We start from the raw sequence: 12,477 nt of genomic DNA on the forward strand, positions 1-12,477 counted from the left end.
AGTCCATTTTATTAGCTGAATTATTATTAGATGAAAATTTCCTTTCATCCATATTTGATTGAATAAGGATCCGAACAGCTGCACTGACCTTTAGCCTACATAAGATGTTGTGTTTTTCTGTCTCTCCAGGCCCAGGAAATCCCATCGTCTAATCATTGATTCTATCCATTCTTATTCAACCTTTAAAAAAAAAGTTGGTTAGAAACTGCCACACTAACTTTTTCTATTACTCTGACAAATACTTGCCATTTTTCTCTAGGAGACAAAAATGAAAGGCATGTTTTAGAATCCAGTGGGTAGACCATGAACACTCAAGCAGTCACCACCAATTTGTATGTATTATTTGTGAAGTAGCAGGTACTTAGTGCAGAGACAGATGCAGAACAAGGCATAGATCTTAGTCAGGAAGCTAATGAACTATGCCAGACAGACAGAGCAATTTGGTTATAAAATACGTCTGCAAGAAAGGAGATTGTAAGCAAGGTTGGAATCATGCTTTAGGTTATTTTAAATTTGGAAAGGTAGCATGAAAAAAGCTTTAATGATGAGGAGCCAATGAGGCTATTCACCAAGGAAATGGAGAATAGAGTTATTCAGAGAGATCAGCAATGACTTTGTGTCTATGCTATTACTTGTTTCAGGGAACTGACAACATCTTGCCTGATGATATGATTGTTATACCATTTTTTTCTGTTACTTTGGGGTATTGAATTATATGTTTGTTTCTCTTAAAATTAGACACCAATGGGTTATCCAGTATCCAGTTCCTGGACATCCAGGTAGTGTCAGGCATGGGCACCTAGGGTAAAACCAATGATTCCTAATGATACTCTGTTATTATGATCAGTGCATTTCCCAATCGTCATTAGAGAGGCTTCCTCTGGCAACTGATGGGAGCAGATGCAGAGACCCACAACCAAACATTAGTTGGAGCTCCAGGAACCATGTGAAAGATGGGGAGAAAGAATTGTAGGAGCCAGAGGGGTTGAGGACACCAGGAGAACATAGCCCACAGAATCAACTAAGCAGAGCTCATAGGGCCTCACAGAGACTGAGGGGGGCAATCTCTGAGCCTGCATAGATCTGCACTAGGTCCTCTGCATACATGCTATGGTAGTTTAGTTTGAGGTTCTTGTGGGACTCCTAACAGTAGGAATGCGGGGGGGGGGGGGTCTCTGACTCCTCTGTCTTCTCTTAGGACCCCTTTCGTCCTACTGGGTTGCCGCATCCAGCCTTGATATGAGGGTTTGTGCTTAATCTTACTGCATTGAGGTATGCTGAGTTCGGGTGATACCCTGGGAAGCCTGCACTTTTCTGAAGAGAAATGAAGGAGAGATAGATATGGGGGAGAAGAGAGATGGGAGAGGACATTGGGAGGAATGGAGGAAGGGAAACCAGTTATCATTCCTAGCAGAGTATATGACATATAACATATGCTTAATATATCTTGAGGGGCCTGTAAGTGAACAAAAGCTTTATTATCTCAAGGTTGACATGCACTGGAAAACATTTGGGCCAACAGAGTTAGCCTGCAGAGGGAAGCTAGAAAACAGAGAGTATAAGGCACAGGGAATGTATATATTGCTGTAGGACCTAAAATGTAATTCTCCATGACATATTTTGAAAAGATTACAACAAAAGCGAAATTGCATTTTGCAGATTATGTTGACCCTGACTTTGAGAGCCTTATAGAGGTGGCACTGTGCATAAAAGATTCCTCTTATTTGCATCATACATATGCAAATTAATTTGCATTCTGCACTATTCCTTATTCTAAAGATTATATAGAGATACCTGCATAGTTACAGGAGTGCTTCTACATTTTCATAATTCAATAAAGACACAGCTGCATATGGTTTGCACTGGGCAGATTATGAGTAATAGAAGCCTGATTAGAGACAAATGGAATAAATATCAGACAGGATCACAGAAGGGACACAAAAAGAAAATGGATGGGAATAAAAATTTTGTCTTTCTTAGTGATTGTCTAGGCATGTAGAAATTGAGCATATAGAGTAAGGCATGTTTTTAAGTTATGTGGCTAGCTGCTTTGGGCTGTAGCTCAGCCAGTTCCTGATGTTCTCATTGAATAGCAATCATTAGGTAGAGTTCATTTGTTTCCTGGGGTGAACTCACAAATTATACTGGAGAAGTATATTCATCTGGAATTGTATTTCTGCTCCCAGAATAAAACAGGAAGAACAAGCAGCACACAGAATCTACAGAATGATTAGTTGTAACAATGAGGTCATGGTGACACTTAGAATGTCGGGGCCCCCTTAGTGGCAGGCAAAGAAAAATTGGATTGATTTCACTGGGACCATCGCTGCCAAACAAACATATTGGTAACTCATTTTATTTATTTCCTGTGGTGCATTTTTTTTAGAACTCTGGAGTTGAACCCCAAAGATGTCTTCCAATCCATCTCCCCAACTAATTTACTGAATAAAGCAGGAAGCTGATTTGTGGAAATTCATTGGTATCTTTATAGGATGTCAAGGGAATCTTGACTTCCTGAGATACCAAATTCAGGTTTCTCCTCAACAGGATTCTGACTAGAAATAACATGGTAACCATAGAAACACCCGTTCAATGAATGGCCGTGGGAGAAATGACAGCACAATTCCATTCAAGAATGAAAAAAGCAGACAGAATTCCTTGCCAAATTTGATATAGAAAAGGATTTTTTTTCTCTCAACACAAAAGCATTGTATAAAACTCAAAAGAGGGGTATGGAAGCTTTTAGTTGTTGTTTTTGTTTGCTTGTTTTTTACTTTCACAGAAGTAGACACTATTTACCTCTCATCCATTCAACAAATATTTTTGAATTCCAGTTGCATCTTAGGTAGTGTTTTAAGCACTGCAGCAAACAGCTCTCTGGTCAAATGGGGGATCACAATAGTAAGTAAGTGCTTTCTGTATAAGGAAGTGATGGGGCAAAGGAGAAGAGAGCAGGGAAAGGAGAACTGGCATCATGATAAATAAATAGCAAGAGGGTGCTGATTAAGGAAGGAGCAAAAAGACTCCCAACAGAAGGTGATAACTGAACTGTGGCATGAAAGCAATGGAGAAATGGAGTAAATTTTGTTTTTTCTAGAAAATTGTATTTACTTCTTTACATACTTTGGGCGCGTGCACGTGCGCGCACTCGTGTGTGTGTGTGTGTGTATGTGTGTGTGTGTGTGTGTGTGTGTGTGCATTTGCATGTGAGTGTGTGTGTGCGTGTGTGTGTGTGCATGTGTGTGTAGAGGGTGGGTGAGCTGTAGCATGTGCAGCATGGTCAGAAAATGACTTGATGAATTCCACTCTTCTTTCCCACAGTGTAGATCCCAGAATCAGTCTTGGAAGCAAGCACCTTTCCATGATGAGTCATCTCACCTGTAATTTCTTTTTATATTAGGCACATAGAGTAACTCATGCAAAAGCCCTGCACAGGAGTAGGCTTTGGTAACGGAGCAAACGTGAGGAAGCCTCTGATACCAAAAGAGAGCAAAGGAGCATGACGGGGGTGATGGACATAGCTCTGGTCACGGACAAATGCACAATTCATAGGAAAAGAACTTAGATTTTACCTTTACTAATAAGAAAACTCTTAATCGGATGAAGAAGATGATCTCTCTTGAGTTGTAGAAAGATGGCAATAGTTGAAATGTGGAGATTGGCTTGTACTGGATACTGAAGGATACACAGAGCAGTCAGTTAAGGGCTATTACAGTCATTCACCAGATAAGATATGTATGTGCAGCAGGATAATAAAAGTAGGAAAACTAAAGCAACAGCAGGCTCTCAACACATTCTGAAGGCAAAATTATAGTATTTGCCGATTAAATGAATGCAAGTGGCTAGCACGGTGGGTGATTGGCATAAGAAAAAATAAATATCCATCAAATTATAAAATTAGCCAAATTCAATTTGCCTACTTCTCCCAGAGAAAACGGAAACTTAGAGAAATAAAATTAATTGCTATTGCTTTTCATAACTCCATTCTGGATTTGTATAGTAGTCCTCTTCCATGGTGCTTTGGTTGATCTTTTGATGTATCAAATTGTCTAGGCCATAGTCTCTCATTATCCATCTTAACACTAACAGAACCTTGCTTATATGATTGAAACATATAAGTTTACTGCAGAAATATTATAATGGATATTTTCTGATATATTCAGGGTAGATGGAAGATCATAAGCTAGATCAAAGCACTGAGATAAAGCTTCTCTGATACAGACATTCTACCAGTGAACAACAGCTTCTGTCTTGCTACGGTAAAATGGGTCTCCAGTGTCCCATGTACTAAAACCTTGGCATCAGCCATGGTACTACTTGGTAATGATAGATGCTTTAGAGGTGGGACCTAGTAAGAGGGATTTAGGTCATTGGAATGTGCCTTGAAGTAGATGTTGAGACTCTGTCCCCTCTGTATCTCTGCTTTCTGGCCACCATGAGGTGAGTAGCTCTGCTCCTCCACATATTCCTGCCATAATACAGAAGGGTTTTAGAGGAATAAAAAGGAAGGGGAAATGATGTAATAACATCATAATCTCAAAAAAATTTAAGTATTTTTTAAAAAGAAAACATGAGTTTTAGCGGTGAGCTTCTGTTTCACGTGTTTTTCTGTTTGCTAAACATCTCATTTTGTTTACACAAAGAAGAGGACTATTTAGTCTAACAACTAAGACATTGCCTGGGTCTGGGAGAGAGCAGCTTCAGGGAGCCTCTCTCCCACTGCTGACTTTCTCATCTACTGTACAAATATGTCTCACACTGGACCACCAAAATGCCTTTCCTCTTCAGTCTTCTTTCCAAACCACTGGCTTCACTTTGGTCTTACATATAATAGTCATTTGTTATTTACCATAGTGAATTTAAATCAGTCACAGCCCCTGCTCTCCCTGCATGGGCTCAACCTGTTGGGTGACTGTGTAGTCTGAGACCCCTTCCAATAGTTAACTCTCCCTTTCTCCTGTTTTCTAACTCACATTCTCAAGAGAAGGAAAAGAACCTAAGTGTCCCAATATTCAACAGAGTTGTTTAAAATATATATAAAGTTTTTTTTTTTTTTGGTTTTTCGAGACAGGGTTTCTCTGTGTAGCTTTGCGCCTTTCCTGGGACTCACTTTGTAGCCCAGGCTGGCCTCGAACTCACAGAGATCCACCTGGCTCTGCCTCCTGAGTGCTGGGATTAAAGGCGTGTGCCACTTAAAAGGCCACATACTCTTTCAAAAAGATAGTTGATGTGATGAAAGGGGCAGAGTGAGAAGAGAACTCCACAGTGAAACATATTGCTACCTGAGATGCCTGGACAGCTTGACATCCCCTCCTGCTTGAAGGAATAGTTTCTCATCTCTGGCCCATCTTTCTCTCTGTCTTTGCAATTCCTCCCTTTTTCATACTGCGCTTCTTTATTTATGCTCCAACGTTTCCATCTTGGTTTCTAATCTTCCTTTAGAGTGATTCCTGGGACTATCTCTATGAAGTCATATAGATACTAAGCACTGTCAGAAACAAACGTTTGTGCACATATTGAATTGTTTCGAGTGTATGGTATCAGTAGATGTTCTGTGAAATCTTCTAATGGTGGTGATGGATGAGACCCAGCAGCAAACAAAAGGAAATTGATACCAGAATATGTGTTTTTCCCAGCCAAGGTGAATCACTACCGTTTTCAGGATAAATAGGTTCCAAAATAATCAGCTTCCCTCTAGCCGGCTGTTTGGTGTACTTGAAGGATGAATTGTATCCAAGACTCAGTAATTATTTGTGTTGTTGTCAGATGGAAAGGTCTGTGTGTCTATAAGGCATTTCTAGAGGGGACAGATGTGTGGGATAGTGACAAGTCCTGGGGGATTGGGGGGAAACTGGACCCATCTGAATGTAGGTGGCATCAATAGCTGGTTAGTGAGGACCAATGCCATTGAGTCATCTTTGGCAAGGTTTTAATGTAATGTATCCATTATGCCAACACTCTGGTGACTGATGACAGAAGCTGGGTGACATCAGCTGGCTGAGTCATTTTGTCTACTTAGCTATTTAGTGTCCCTTCCTTGATGAACAATTCTCCAGTGGGCATTATCATGAGCTACAAAGACATTTAAACCTCATCTGGACTGTAGGAAACTTCCTGTATTTCCTTTTTTTGTTTTTTTCTTACCTCCAACAAGTCCTTGTTATTTTTCAAAAAGGAGAAACAGCTGTGGTCTCCTAACACTACGCATTCGGAGTGTATGGGACTAGAGAGTCATAACTGCTTTCTCCGCTTACAGCCATGTGCAGAGACAACTCATGTATGAACCAGTCTTGTCCTCCGTCTTTTTTGTCATCTGATAAGAAGGTTCCTTATGTGGCCCTAAGAATGAGCTGAGGGAGAGGAACCATGTAACATGACAACTATCATGGAGGCCTGGAACACCTGCCACCCACGTGTGCCTTCCTGCTCTGCTCATCCACAAGCCCGCATATAGCCCTTCCATTTCACCATGAATTACTATTGGTTCAGCCCAACCTTCTAACTTGATGTATCAGATGGCTCACGTGGATCATTTTTTTAATGCATGGTCAATTGATCATGATATTTTTCTCTGTCAGTTCCCAGTAGCACAGCCAGAATACTTACCAATAATATGTCAGACTCTAGCTCTCTCCTACAGATGACACTGCCTTGCTTGAAAATCCTAAGAGTTCACATTGTAATTTGCCTACTGAGGTTTTCCAAAACCTGCAGACATCTTTTCACATCATACATACATAACATTCATTCTTCAAGACCATATGCCCCAGACATACTGCAGAACCTTTTCTTATTCTGAGTTTTAATTAAAGTTAGTCATCTTCTCTGTTGCTTGGGGCATGGGTTGCAGCCTGTGCCAAGCATGAAATATGCTGTCCTCAGAAACCACGGAGGCCCTAAAAGTGGTAAATGCGAAATGCAATAATCTCTTCTTTTCTTCAGAAAGAATGTCCAGACATGTTCAAAATAACTATATTCTTTAGAACTACATGTCACAGCCCTGAATGATCATGGCATTTATCTTCCATTCATTGAAGTATGTATATTTCACCAAGGCCCCCAAAGTACTTCTCATTTCTTCCTTAGCCAGTTTAGTTAACCATCACAACCTTCTTCTTCAGAAGGAAAAAAAAACAAGAAAGAGATAGAGGTTGGAGGGGTACCTCGGTGATAGAGAACTGCCTATCTTCTACAAGGCCCTGGTTTCACCTCCCCCATATGCAAAAAGGAAGAAAAATAATCTAAACAAGCATCTATGCTCTTTGCAACTATATTGTGACAAAGGGCGGGAAAGTTAAAAACAGTTCAAGGCAAGAACATGCTGCACTATGTCTCAGAGTGTACCACTGATACAGATACATCTGCTTGGAAATGATGGGGGAAGACCTGAGTTTCCAGGTTAATGAATCTGGGGCTGTTAATCAGCTCTAACAGTGTTGGAGCAGCACAGCAGTTGTAAATAGGTTCATTACATCACTGGTTTGAGCAGAGCACTACCACTTGTTCTAGAAACCATGTTGGCAATAGAAGTGAAGGATTCGGTGAACCCCCCAGTGGATCCATCAGGTTTCTCTAAGGGATGGAGAGCACACAGGAAGCCAAGGTCTGAATACAGGAAGCAAACAGAGAGAACAGTAAATGAGGCCAGGTTATAAAATCTCAAAGTTTGACCCCAGTAGCTCACTTCCTCCAGCAAGGCTCTACCTCCTAAAGGTTCTGTATCCATCCCAAGAAGTACAACCAGTTCACAACTAAGCATTCCTGTTCAAAAGCCTATAGGGGACATTTCTCATTCAAACCAGCAGACCACTTATAATTGTGATCACTTTGCCTTCAATAGTAAAAAACTACCACTAGGTACTCATTGTTTTGGCTTCTTCTTTGTTTCTATCAGGATTCTCAGTTCTGTAAGAGTGTCTTGCTGCTGTTCCTGGCCTACAGAGGACAGCCAACACTTACTTCCTCATGTATGCCCTTCCCCCTCACATCAGTATCTTCTGTATCAGCCAGTAAATGAATACCTGTGGATCCTTGAGTGAAACGTGGCTAGGAGGAAAGTATTCTGCTTTACACGGTATGTGTCTTCCAGTATGAGTATTTCTGTGAACTTTTTGAGCCATTAATTTGGTCAGGAGGAGAATGGAAATCAGAAGGGGGTGGAGAAAATAAAAGAAGAGAGGGTCCATGTTATATCAGAATATTGTAATCCAAGGGAAAATGATAGCTTTAAGCAGGAAGGAACAGGGCCCTTCTGTGACTCAGAGGAAATCAAGGGTTCAAGATTTTCAAATATTATAGCATAATGCCTATAATCCACTGCACATTGGAAAGGCAAGCTTGGGCTACATAATAAGTTTCAAGATAACCTGGCCTAGTGTGTGATACTGCCTCAAAAAACATGTTTGTTTCCAAATGCATCAACCTAGATGAAGTGCTCCAAGCACTAGAACCTCATGCTTTCCCAGCTAAAGCCAGATCTCAGGGAAGCAGATTTATTGGGGTTTGCATATCCATCACCTATGAAACTCTGCTACACTTAAAATTGTGTTCTAGGTTTAGTCCTGAGCCTCCCTATCCACAAGCTCTTTGGGTCTCACAGCTTGTCCTAAATGTTAGGTTAATTATTCTCACTCTCTCATTATTTTTCTCAAAGGACTTAACAGCAGACAGCCAAAGCCATCTGAACCCACGATCTTCATACCACCTCCTTTTCTACAACCTCTCAACGGTTAGTACAATCCCTGTGCTCCTAATGACAGATGTGACTTGTGCCATGTGGCAGTACACCCACTGGCCATAAAAATCTCATCTAGCACCTGTAACCAAGTTCTGACTGCCAGGCAGCTAAGGAATGACTCCACATCACCTGCCGGAACTGCTTCCTAGGACAACTCTGGTGTTAATGCTCTTAGAACGGGCTTCTCAACAAAACAGACTGTGAGGTAAAGACTTGAATGTATATTTATGGAAAGGATTTTCATCTGAGTCATGCATATAAGAAAATACTTGTCAGAGTGTAAGGGAGCAGGATAGGCAAAGGGAGAAGCTGAAGAGCAATGCACTTTTGACAGGTCATTAAGCCAACCAACCTATGAGAGAAGCTCTGAAGTCAGAGATAGCTAGGCCTGAATCATTGCAGTATTCAGCCATAGGATACAGACAGCTTGTGGAGTAGAAGTGCATCTCTGTTGTGTGGTACTTCCTTTTGGTGAAAGGAAAAGCTTTCAAACAGTGAACAGTCCTTGCAATTGTGTATATGTGTGTTGATCTCAAAGATTGAACTATGTGAGATACTATGAGATCTGGCCTGGACAAGAAGGTTGTTCTTCAATGTCAGGCTCCTGAAGAAGAAGGTCCTGAACAAGCTATGTCTTATGCCAAGCAAGCTTACTATGAATCTTACATATTATTTACCAGAGAGAAAAATAGGACAGAGTAAGCAAAACATCATCATACAACAGGACAAAGTCAGCAGGAAGCTGATCAAGCAGTGTTGCACAATGGGAACATGGGACATCACAAGTATGTCACAACAACTGAGTGCTTATCAGCCTTGGGGCTGATAACTCCGGTCTCTTCAGGAGGAAAAGCCAAGTTCACTGGAACTCAAACTTCAGCACTTTTGAAAGCTCCAGACCTGATTTTGCCAAGATTACCCCTGAGCAAGGATATAAAACTAGGTTCCCTTTGTTTTTGCTCTTCTATCAGGATCTCTGAGTAAGTCTTGGATCAACCTAGCTCTCAACAAATCCATTAAGCATGGGTTTTTGCTTAGCTGTAGGAAGTTCAATACCCTCAAATGTAGAATGTAAGAGGGATATGAATGTAGAACCAGATGTCTGAGGAGTTATCAGATCAAAAAGGGGTTTTGATGATAAAGGTAACTAACCTCCAAAGGTAACAATACCCAATAAGCACCATGACATATAAATCTGGATTTCTGAGAAAAGATATTGGTACAGAATTATCCAATGCATGGAATCAAGTTGAGAGTCACCAGGAAGTTGGATCACTTGAGTCTGAGTTGAGGGTGTTTGAGCTCCACGTACAGTAGAGAAAAGGTCTTGGCCTAATTACTTAGTACTCTGAACCCAAATTTCCACATCTGGTATACCTTCCCATGACTGTTACAAGGAATGAATATGAAGATTCACACAAAGTAGTTAAATAGAGCTTGTCACACTATAAGCTTTCAATAGATTCTACTTATTATTACCATTAGTATATGAATGGAAACTTAAAAGTGAATGGATAAAGGAGAATTTGAAGAAGAAAAGGGGAAAGATAACTGGATATTGTAGATGGCGTGTGAGGTAATGAAAGTAGACTGGAAATCAGACTTCTGACTCTTTGCATAAACTTTTTCCTGATTACATCCACCTAGATGCCAAATGGGCACCCTAGCTTCACTGACTATAAATTCAAATTCATTAGCTTTCCCTAAGTTTCCATTGCTTCCAATGCCTTCTATTTTAGTGAATGACATTTCACTTTTCTCCTAGGCACTATGGCCAGCTCCAAACTCCCATTTCAATACTGATTTTCTAAAACTTGAGGATTAGCCTCATTATTCCCCTCTAAGAAAAATATCTTCTCAACACTAACATGCTACCCACCTCCAAAATGTCTTACAAATATTTTTTCTGTGACCTTAGCATGGAGATTTCCTTGCTCCCACCTTTATCTTGTATAGTCTTGTCAGTGTGTGTGTGTGTGTGTGTGTGTGTGTGTGTGTGTGTGTGTATGACCATATAATGTCCATGCTCTACAGTGGCCTTCTATAAAGTCCAAATTCCTTTGTGCTAACAAAGTCCTTAGATATCTGTCATACATGAGCTTATGAAACATTAATCCTATAATCACTTTACACTCTCCCAACTTTCTGGACATGTATAACTATCACAAGTTCCCCAAACTAGTTCTACTCCACCACTGCCCCCAAGTATCTTGATTTGTTCTCCATAGGCTGGAAGAAACCATCTCTTAGATTTGCCACTCTTTTTATCTTGTATCTTCTCATCAAAACATAGTCCTCTCTCAAGCTCCACGTCAGCTAATTTCTAAACAGTTGTCCAAACAAATATCACCTCTCTTCCTACTACACACATGATGCACCTGTCATTTTGTTTGCCCTTTGCATCGCCAACCGATTTCTTGGCTTTTAATTTCCGTGTGTTTTTCTCACAAGAGAAAGAATGAAACCTCATCACAGAATGTATAAAATCTCTATTGCAATGTGGTAGAGAAGTCATTGGGCATTTGAAGTTACTGAGCCCCTACATTGTACCTTGTGGGCTGGTAAACAGAGCGCTTGCCCAGCATACCTGCACTGGGTTCATTTCTCCAGCATCACCAAGGTAGAGGCAGAAAAAAAAACAAAGAATAGGGGAGAAGATGGCTCAGGGAATAAGAGAATTTGCTGGACAAGTGTGAGGATATGACTTTAAATCCCCAGGACCCTCATAAAAAATAAAACATGGACATATATGCCAATAACTCCAGGGTTGGCACGTATAGACAGAAAACCCCTGGAGCTTAATGGCCAGCTAGCTGAGCAAAATAGCAAGTTTCAAGTTCGATGAGTCTTAAGAGACTGGGGTAGAACATGATAGAGCAGAGCATTCAACATCTTCCTTTGGCCTCTTCCTGTTTTCATAGGCATGTATACCCACATACACACCACACACCACACACACACACACACACACACACACACACACACACACAATGCAGCTTCTCTGAATTAAAAATATACTTACTTAAAAATGTGCACCTTAATTTAAAGGTCTACTATTGAAAGATAATGTAAAAATCTCATTAACAAAAGTTATGTTGCTTATATGCTGCCCTAGTTAGCTTTGTTAAGTTGATACAGCCTAGAGATATCTATGAGGAAAGCCTCCATTGAGGAATTGCCTTAATCAAATTGGCCTGTAGGCATGTTTGTGGGGCATCACATTATCAACTAAATGTAGGAGGGTGATATTCCTAGGCTAAAAGCTATCTAAACAGGAGTCCAGTGAGAGAGCCTGAAAGCAGCATTCTTCCATGGCTTCTGCTTTGCTTCCTTGTCTGTGAGTGAGCTCCTGTTGAGTTCCTGCCCTGACTTCCCTCAATGGTGGACTGCAGCCTGGACAAATGATAATATGATAATAAAATGAAATAAATCCTTTGTTCCTTCAAGGTGCCCCTGTGTTTTATCACGGCAACTGGATGAAATCAAAACATATGCTAAGATATTGCATTGGTTATATTGAGTCAAATAAAATATAGCAATTAATTTCTCCTTTTTAATTTACAAAATATAAGTTCTAGAAAAAGTTACCTAGCACCTACCTTGCATTCTATTCCTAATGGCCATCACTGATTGAGAGAAGAAACATTTCCAAAATGAGGAAAATTGAATCTGATTTATAATTTTAACACTTAGTAGTAATTACTATTCATGTTGTGGCATATTTATTTCCAGTGGATTTA

General features: G+C 40.4%; 1 long non-coding RNA gene across 2 annotated transcripts; it reads left to right on the forward strand.

The window, feature by feature from the left end:
- Positions 1-2,274: 2,274 nt before the first annotated feature.
- Positions 2,275-12,181, forward strand: LOC121821723 (uncharacterized). Of its 2 annotated transcripts, XR_013043744.1 has the most exons (4): positions 2,289-2,345; positions 2,548-2,730; positions 7,895-8,074; positions 8,654-12,175. It is a non-coding gene; the product is annotated as an uncharacterized LOC121821723 (long non-coding RNA). The 2 variants fall into 2 exon arrangements; XR_006062544.2 differs by lacking the exon at positions 2,548-2,730 and having other exon boundaries at positions 2,275-2,345; positions 8,654-12,181.
- The last annotated feature ends 296 nt before the right edge of the window (positions 12,182-12,477 follow it).

This window comes from Peromyscus maniculatus, chromosome 12, assembly GCF_049852395.1.
Source record: "Peromyscus maniculatus bairdii isolate BWxNUB_F1_BW_parent chromosome 12, HU_Pman_BW_mat_3.1, whole genome shotgun sequence".
Classification (NCBI taxonomy): Eukaryota; Metazoa; Chordata; class Mammalia; order Rodentia; family Cricetidae; genus Peromyscus; species Peromyscus maniculatus.